The sequence below is a fragment of the Petromyzon marinus genome, unplaced genomic scaffold (genome assembly GCF_048934315.1).
Source record: "Petromyzon marinus isolate PM22_M1 ecotype Great Lakes invasive population unplaced genomic scaffold, UKy_Petmar_22M1.pri1.0 PM_Scaffold_302, whole genome shotgun sequence".
NCBI lineage: Eukaryota > Metazoa > Chordata > Hyperoartia > Petromyzontiformes > Petromyzontidae > Petromyzon > Petromyzon marinus.
The window spans coordinates 101,784-112,675 of NW_027423283.1; the positions used below are offsets into that span (position 1 = coordinate 101,784).

Sequence of the window (10,892 nt, forward strand, 5' to 3'; positions counted from 1 at the left end):
TACCGAAAGAACTAAGAATATGAATTACTGCAGTCACGAAAGCTTTAAATCAAAATTGTATTATTGTTTTACATATATATTTGTATTATTTTACTGTTTCCCTTTCAACCGTGGTGACTTTTAACCAAAAGAGCTAAGAGTATGATAAACACAAGTGGCCTCCATCAGGTGGAGCTTAAAACTTAAAGGAAGGCGACCAGCGCATTTTGGCTTTCTTCACTCCAACGCTGTCCTCTGGACAGTCCGGGCCCTTCACCTGATGGAAGGGTCGCCTGCGTCGCGGCCGAAACGTCGTTAGAATTTTTTGTTGTTTAAATTTTTATTTTTATTTTTCTACCTACGTGTGGTGACTTTTAGCGAATAGAACCCAAAGAAGACGTCATCATTACTCTTTTGCGTTCTATTCGGTTAAAGTCACCACGTAGGTGAAAAAAATAAAAAATAAAAACGACAAAAATCACGAAAATCAGCTTTAAATCTAGAATTGACGTCATCATTGTTTACAAAATTGCGACCGCGTGGTGCTCTGACGTCGCCACGCAAACGGCGCAAGAATACGCTGTGAGGGGGGAGGGGTTTAAGCGGTGACGTCTACACGGTGGGAGGTTTTTTTTAATATCGTCACCACGTTGGCAAGGGAGGGTCTTTGCGCGGTGACGTCACCACGCGGATTCAGCGGGGGGTTGCGTGGTGACGTCACTTCCGGATGTGATTACTTTAAATCTAGAATTGACGTCATCACTGTTTACAAAATTGCGACCGCGTGGTGCTCTGACGTCGCCACGCAAACGGCGCAAGAATACGCTGTGACGTCATCGCGCTGGGGAGGAGAGGTGGAGGAGGGGTTTAAGCGGTGACGTCAACACGGTGGGAGGTTTTTTTTCTCATCATTCGTCACCACGTTGGCAAGGGAGGGTCTTTGCGCGGTGACGTCACCACGCTGATTCAGCGGGGGAAGGTTGCGTGGTGACGTCACTTCCGGGCGTGATTGCGCAATCCCCGGAAGCGCGCGTGGAGTCGATCCTCACCACCAGCAGAAGGTGAGGCACTGCGGCTTGCTCACCACAACAACAACAATCACCACAACTACAACAACAACCACAACAATCACCACCACAACAACTACCACAACAACAATCACCACAACAACAACCATCACCATCACAACAACCACCACAACCATCACCACAACAACAACAACCACAACAATCACCACCACAACAACTACCACAACAACAATCACCACAACAACAACCATCACCACCATCACAACAACCACCACAACCATCACCACAACAACAACAACCACAACTATAACAACAACTACCACAACAACAACCACAACAACAACAATCACCACCACAACAACTACCACAACAACAACTACTACCACAACAACAACAACTACTACCACAACCACCACAACTACAACAACAACAATCACCACAACAACTACCACAACAACAACTATCACCACAACAACTATCACCACTACTACCACAACAACTACCACAACAACAACAATCACCACAACAACTATCACAACTACAACAACTACCACTACAACTATAACAACAACCACAACAACAACTACTACCATAACAACAACAATCACCACCACAACAACAATCACCACAACAACAACAACCACCACAACTACCACAACAATCACCACAACAATCACCACAACAACTACCACAACAACCACCACAACCATCACCACCACAACCACCACAACCAATACAACAATCACCACAACAACCACCACAACCACCACAACCAACACAACAACAATCACCAACACAACAACAACAACCACCACAACCATCACCACAACCACAACGACCACAACAACAACAACGCCCCATTCGACACTAAGTGGCGGTGAGCGTCATCACGGCGCCTGTGCCAGGCTAGGTGCATGAGGAGGAGGTCACGTGACAGACCCTGCAAGTGCCATTGGTTGACTGCTGTGCCAGGCTAGGTGCATGAGGTCACGTGACAGACCCAGCAGGTGCCACGGGTTGTACTGCTGCTGTGCCAGGCTAGGTGCAGCTGTACCCCACCCCCTACTGTGCCAACTCGCTGCGTTTTACCCGCCCGGCGCTCCGCTCGTTGTTGTGAGCGTCGCTCCTCGGCCCTCCGTTGTTGTTGGAGGGCGACTGCCTCCCAATGGCCCAGTAGCAGCGTCCTCAAGGTGCACCTAGCCTGGCACTGCCCAGGGGCAGCGTCCTCAAGGTGCACCTAGCCTGGCACTGCCCAGGGGCAGCGTCCTCAAGGTGCACCTAGCCTGGCACTGCCCAGGGGCAGCGTCCTCAAGGTGCACCTAGCCTGGCACTGCCCAGGGGCAGCGTCCTTCACGAGCCTCCTCCACAGAGGCCGATCTTGACACCGCTGGTACCAGTCATCGGCAAGTCCACTCAGCTCCACGTCCTCCTGTACCACATCACTCCTCACCAAAGGCAAAGCTCCCCCAGGTAGCCTCTAGCAGGGCTGTAGGGGCAAGTGTAGTGACACAGACAAAGCTCCCCCAGGTAGCCTCTAGCAGGGCTGTAGGGGCAAGTGTAGTGACACACACAGACAAAGCTCCCCCAGGTAGCCTCTAGCAGGCTGTAGGGGCAAGTGTAGTGACACACACAGACAAAGCTCCCCCAGGTAGCCTCTAGCAGGGCTGTAGGGGCAAGTGTAGTGACACACACAGACAAAGCTCCCCCAGGTAGCCTCTAGCAGAGCTGTAGGGGCAAGTGTTGTTACACAGACAAAGCTCCCCCAGGTAGCCTCTAGCAGGGCTGTAAGGGCAAGTGCTGTTACACACACACAGACAAAGCTCCCCCAGGTAGCCTCTAGCAGGGCTGTAGGGGCAAGTGCTGTTACACACAGACAAAGCTCCCCCAGGTAGCCTCTAGCAGGGCTGTAGGGGCAAGTGCTGTTACACACACAGAGACAAAGCTCCCCCAGGTAGCCTCTAGCAGGGCTGTAGGGGCAAGTGTAGTGACACACACACAGACAAAGCTCCCCCAGGTAGCCTCTAGCAGGGCTGTAGGGGCAAGTGCTGTTACACACACACAGACAAAGCTCCCCCAGGTAGCCTCTCCCCCCATCTCTCCCCCATCTCTCTCACATCTCTCTCACATCTCTCCCCCATCTCTCTCACATCTCTCTCACATCTCTCCCCCATCTCTCCCCCATCTCCAGCAGGAGCAGCAGCAGCAGGAGGAGGAGGAGCACCAGCAGGAGGTTGTGTAGGAGGAGGAGGTTGTGTAGCACCAGGAGGAGCACCAGGAGGAGGAGGAGCACCAGTAGGAGGAGCACCAGCAGGAGGAGGTTGTGTAGGAGGAGGTTGTGTAGGAGGAGCACCAGCAGGAGGAGGTTGTGTAGGAGGAGAAGGTTGTGTAGGAGGAGGAGTTTGTGGAGCACCAGCAGGAGGAGGTTGTGTAGGAGGAGCAGTAGTAGTAGGAGGTTGTGTAGGAGCAGGAGGAGGTTGTGTAGGAGCAGGAGGAGGTTGTGTAGGAGGAGCACCAGCAGCAGGAGGAGGTTGTGTAGGAGGAGGTTGTGTAGGAGCAGGAGGAGGTTGTGTAGGAGCACCACCAGGAGGAGGAGGTTGTGTAGGAGGAGGAGGTTGTGTAGGAGCACCACCAGGAGGAGGAGGTTGTGTAGCAGCAGGAGGAGCACCAGGAGGAGGAAGTTGTGTAGGAGGAGGAGGAGGTTGTGTAGGAGGTTGTGTAGGAGGTTGTGTAGGAGGAGGAGGTTGTGTAGGAGGAGCACCAGCAGGAGGAGGTTGTGTAGGAGGAGCACCAGTAGGAGGAGGTTGTGTAGGAGGAGGAGCACCAGTAGGAGGAGGAGGTTGTGTAGCAGCAGGAGGAGCACCAGTAGGAGGAGGTTGTGTAGGAGGAGGTTGTGTAGGAGGTTGTGTAGGAGTAGGAGGAGGTTGTGTAGGAGGAGGTTGTGTAGGAGGAGGTTGTGTAGGAGGAGGAGGTTGTGTAGGAGGAGCAGCAGGAGGAGGTTGTGTAGGAGGAGGTTGTGTAGGAGGAGGTTGTGTAGGAGGAGCACCAGGAGGAGGTTGTGTAGGAGGAGGTTGAGTAGGAGGAGGTTGTGTGCGATGGAGGAGGGCGATGTGCAGAGTGCCGTGTGGCGAGGCCGTGTGCCCTCCTGCTTCTCGCTGAGCCCCAACCACGACACGAGCAGGGAGGCTGAGCCCTACTACGTAGGTACCAACATCACCAACATCATCACTATCACCAACATCACCAACATCAACATCACCATCACCAACACCACCATCACCAACATCACCACCATCAATATCAACACCACCATCACCAACATCACCATCAATATCAACATCACCATCAACACCACCATCAACATCATCATCACCATCATCAACATCATCACCAACACCAACATCATCACCATCACCAACACCACCATCACCATTAACATCACCAACATCACTATCACCAACATCACCAACATCACCACCACCAACATCACCATCATCACTATCACCAACATCACCAACAATCACCAACATCAACATCACCATCACCATTATCATCAACATCACTAACATCAACATCATCACCACCAACATCAACAACATCATCACCAACACCATCACTATCACCAACATCACCAACACCAACATCACCATTAACATCACTATTACCAACATCAACACCACCATCACCATCATCAACATCACCAACATCAACATCACCATCACCAACACCACCATCACCAACACCACCATCACCAACACCACCATCACCAACATCACCATCACCAACATCACCATTAACATCACTATCACCAACATCAACACCACCATCACCATCAATATCAACATCACCATCAACACCACCATCAACATCATCATCACCATCATCAACATCACCAACATCACCACCAACATCATCACCACCATCACCAACATCACCATCATCACCATCATCACCACCAACATCAACAACATCATCACCAACATCATCATCACCACCATCACCAACATCACCATCATCACCATCATCACCACCATCATCAATATCAACATCACCAACATCACCACCATTAACATCAACATCATCACCAACATCATCATCATCACCATCACCAACATCACCATCACCAACATCACCATTAACATCACTATCACCAACATCAACACCACCATCACCAACATCACCACCATTAACATCAACATCATCACCAACATCATCATCATCACCAACATCACCATCACCAACATCACCATTAACATCACTATCACCAACATCAACACCACCATCACCAACATCATCACCATCATCAACATCATCATCACCATCATCAACATCATCACCAACATCAACATCATCACCAACATCAACATCACCACCACCATCACCAACACCACCATCAACATCACCACCATCACCAACACCACCATCACCATCATCAACATCACCAACATCACCATCACCATTAACATCACCATCACCAACATCAACACCACCATCACCAACATCATCATCATCACCATCATCAACATCATCGTCAACATCATCATCAACATCACCAACATCAACATCACCATTAACATCACCATCATCAACATCACCATCACCAACATCACCAACACCACCATCACCAACATCAACATCATCACCAACACCACCATCACCAACATCACCATCATCACCACCATCACCAACACCACCATCACCAACACCATCATCACCAACACCACCATCACCAACATCAACATCATCACCAACATCACCACCAACATCACCACGAACATCAAAATCATCACCATCACCAACATCACCATCAACATCATCATCACCATCACCAACATCACCAACATCACCATCATCACCACCAACATCACCACCAACATCACCATCAACACCATCACCAACATCACCACCAACATCATCATCAACATCACCATCATCACCACCCATATCACCACCAACATCACCATCAACATCACCAACATCATCATCACCATCACCAACATCACCATCAACATCATCATCACCATCACCAACATCACCAACATCACCATCATCACCACCAACATCACCACCAACATCACCATCAACACCATCACCAACATCACCACCAACATCACCATCAACATCACCATCATCACCACCCATATCACCACCAACATCACCATCAACATCACCAACATCATCATCACCATCACCAACATCACCATCAACATCATCATCACCATCACCAACATCACCAACATCACCATCATCACCACCAACATCACCACCAACATCACCATCAACACCATCACCAACATCACCACCAACATCACCATCAACATCACCATCATCACCACCCATATCACCACCAACATCACCATCAACATCACCAACATCATCATCACCATCACCAACATCACCATCAACATCATCATCACCATCACCAACATCACCATCATCACCACCAACATCACCACCAACATCACCATCAACACCATCACCAACATCACCACCAACATCATCATCAACATCACCATCATCACCACCCATATCACCACCAACATCACCATCAACATCACCAACATCATCATCACCATCACCAACATCACCATCAACATCATCATCACCATCACCAACATCACCAACATCACCATCATCACCACCAACATCACCACCAACATCACCATCAACACCATCACCAACATCACCACCAACATCACCATCAACATCACCATCATCACCACCCATATCACCACCAACATCACCATCAACATCACCAACATCATCATCACCATCACCAACATCACCATCAACATCATCATCACCATCACCAACATCACCAACATCACCATCATCACCACCAACATCACCACCAACATCACCATCAACACCATCACCAACATCACCACCAACATCATCATCAACATCACCATCATCACCACCCATATCACCACCAACATCACCATCAACATCACCAACATCATCATCACCATCACCAACATCACCATCAACATCATCATCACCATCACCAACATCACCAACATCACCATCATCACCACCAACATCACCACCAACATCACCATCAACACCATCACCAACATCACCACCAACATCACCATCAACATCACCATCATCACCACCCATATCACCACCAACATCACCATCAACATCACCAACATCATCATCACCATCACCAACATCACCATCAACATCATCATCACCATCACCAACATCACCAACATCACCATCATCACCACCAACATCACCACCAACATCACCATCAACACCATCACCAACATCACCACCAACATCATCATCAACATCACCATCATCACCACCCATATCACCACCAACATCACCATCAACATCACCAACATCATCATCACCATCACCAACATCACCATCAACATCATCATCACCATCACCAACATCACCAACATCACCATCATCACCACCAACATCACCACCAACATCACCATCAACACCATCACCAACATCACCACCAACATCACCATCAACATCACCATCATCACCACCCATATCACCACCAACATCACCATCAACATCACCAACATCATCATCACCATCACCAACATCACCATCAACATCATCATCACCATCACCAACATCACCAACATCACCATCATCACCACCAACATCACCACCAACATCACCATCAACACCATCACCAACATCACCACCAACATCATCATCAACATCACCATCATCACCACCCATATCACCACCAACATCACCATCAACATCACCAACATCATCATCACCATCACCAACATCACCATCAACATCATCATCACCATCACCAACATCACCAACATCACCATCATCACCACCAACATCACCACCAACATCACCATCAACACCATCACCAACATCACCACCAACATCACCATCAACATCACCATCATCACCACCCATATCACCACCAACATCACCATCAACATCACCAACATCATCATCACCATCACCAACATCACCATCAACATCATCATCACCATCACCAACATCACCAACATCACCATCATCACCACCAACATCACCACCAACATCACCATCAACACCATCACCAACATCACCACCAACATCATCATCAACATCACCATCATCACCACCCATATCACCACCAACATCACCATCAACATCACCAACATCATCATCACCATCACCAACATCACCATCAACATCATCATCACCATCACCAACATCACCAACATCACCATCATCACCACCAACATCACCACCAACATCACCATCAACACCATCACCAACATCACCACCAACATCACCATCAACATCACCATCATCACCACCCATATCACCACCAACATCACCATCAACATCACCAACATCATCATCACCATCACCAACATCACCATCAACATCATCATCACCATCACCAACATCACCATCATCACCACCAACATCACCACCAACATCACCATCAACACCATCACCAACATCACCACCAACATTACCATCAACATCACCATCATCACCACCCATATCACCACCAACATCACCATCACCAACATCATCATCACCATCACCAACATCACCATCAACATCATCATCACCATCACCAACATCACCAACATCACCATCATCACCACCAACATCACCACCACCATCACCATCAACACCATCACCAACATCACCACCAACATCACCATCAACATCACCATCATCACCACCCATATCACCACCAACATCACCATCAACATCACCAACATCATCATCACCATCACCAACATCACCATCAACATCATCATCACCATCACCAACATCACCAACATCACCATCATCACCACCAACATCACCACCACCATCACCATCAACACCATCACCAACATCACCACCAACATCACCATCAACATCACCATCATCACCACCCATATCACCACCAACATCACCATCAACATCACCAACATCATCATCACCATCACCAACATCACCATCAACATCATCATCACCAACATCACCAACATCACCATCATCACCACCAACATCACCACCAACATCACCATCAACACCATCACCAACATCACCACCAACATCACCATCAACATCACCATCATCACCACCCATATCACCACCAACATCACCATCATCACCACCAACATCACCATCAACATCACCACCAACATCACCATCAACATCACCACCATCATCACCATCAACATCACCACCACCATCACCACCAACATCACCAACATCACCACCAACATCACCACCAACATCACCAACATCACCACCACCATCACCACCACCATCACCAACATCAACATCACCATCATCACCACCAACATCATCACCATCACCAACATCAACATCACCACCAACATCACCACCAACATCACCATCAACATCACCATCAACATCACCATCATCACCACCATCATCACCATCAATATCACCATCAACATCACCAGCAACATCACCATCATCACCACCACTAACACCATCAACACCATCAACATCACCACCATCACCACCATCATCACCATCAACATCACCACCAACATCACCATCATCACCACCATCACCAACATAACCAACATCATCACCAACATCAACATCAACATCATCACCATCATCACCAACATCACCATCAACATCACCACCAACATCATCACCACCAACATCAACATCACCATCAACATCACCACCATCATCACCACCATCATCACCATCAACATCACCATCATCACCATTAACATCACCACCATCATCACCACCATCAACATCACACCACCATCAACATCACCATCACCAACATGACCACCAACATCACCACCATTTTCATCATCATCATCATCACCATCATCACCACCATCATCATCACCACCACCATTACCACCAACACCATCATCACCACCAACATCACCACCGTCACCACCATCACCACCATCAACATCACCACCAACATCAACATCACCACCATCATCACCATCATCACCATCACCAACATCATCACCACCAACATCACTACCATCATCATCATCATCATGATGATGGTGATGTTTGCCAGGTAATGGTGATGATGATGGTGGTGATGATGGTGATGATGTTGATTATGATGATGATGTTGATGATGATGGTGATTTTTTTTATTGTTTTATATATTTTTTTATTATTTTGTTGTTTCTCTTCAACGTGACTTTACCGAAAAAACTAAGAATATGTTGATGATGTTGATGATGTTGATGATGGTGATGATGATGCTGGTGATGTTTGCCAGGTGATGTTGCCACGACTGGGCTATCTGCCGCTGGTGATGGACTCAGTCCTGCGACACTTTGTGAAGAGTCTGCCTCGTGGTGAGGAGGTGCGTGGTGAGGAGGTGTGGGTGGAGAGCGATGGAACTGCACTCAAGTGGTAACTGGCTCACCACTCGCTCACCACTTGCTCACCACTCACCAACACACTCACTCACCACTCACTCACCCGTTCACTAACTCACTCACTCACTCACCCATTCACTAACACACTCACCCACTCACTCACCCATTCACTAACACACTCACTCACTCACTCACCAACACACCCACCCACTCACTCACCAACACACCCACCCACTCACTCACCAACACACCCACCCACTCACTCACCAACACACCCACCCACTCACTCACCAACACACCCACCCACCCACTCACCCACTCACCCACTCACTCACTCACCCACTCACTCACCCACTCACTCACCCACTCACTCACTCACCCACTCACTCACCCACTCACTCACTCACCCACCCACTCACTCACTCACCCACTCACTCACTCACCCACTCACTCACTCACTCACCCACTCACTCACTCACCACTCGTTCACACTTTGTGAACGAGTGGTGAGGAGGTGTGGGTGGAGAGCGATGGAACTGCACTCAAGTGG

General features: G+C 48.5%; 1 long non-coding RNA gene across 5 annotated transcripts; it reads left to right on the plus strand.

Annotated features, from left to right (window-relative positions):
• The first annotated feature begins 910 nt into the window (after window positions 1-910).
• LOC142923146 (uncharacterized) lies at window positions 911-10,396 on the plus strand. Of its 5 annotated transcripts, none has more exons than XR_012940557.1 (5): window positions 911-1,040; window positions 3,196-3,843; window positions 3,943-4,017; window positions 4,090-4,204; window positions 10,240-10,396. It is a non-coding gene; the product is annotated as an uncharacterized LOC142923146 (long non-coding RNA). The 5 variants fall into 5 exon arrangements; XR_012940558.1 differs by lacking the exon at window positions 3,943-4,017 and having other exon boundaries at window positions 3,196-3,777; window positions 3,808-3,927; XR_012940554.1 differs by lacking the exon at window positions 3,943-4,017 and having other exon boundaries at window positions 3,196-3,927.
• Window positions 10,397-10,892: the final 496 nt, after the last annotated feature.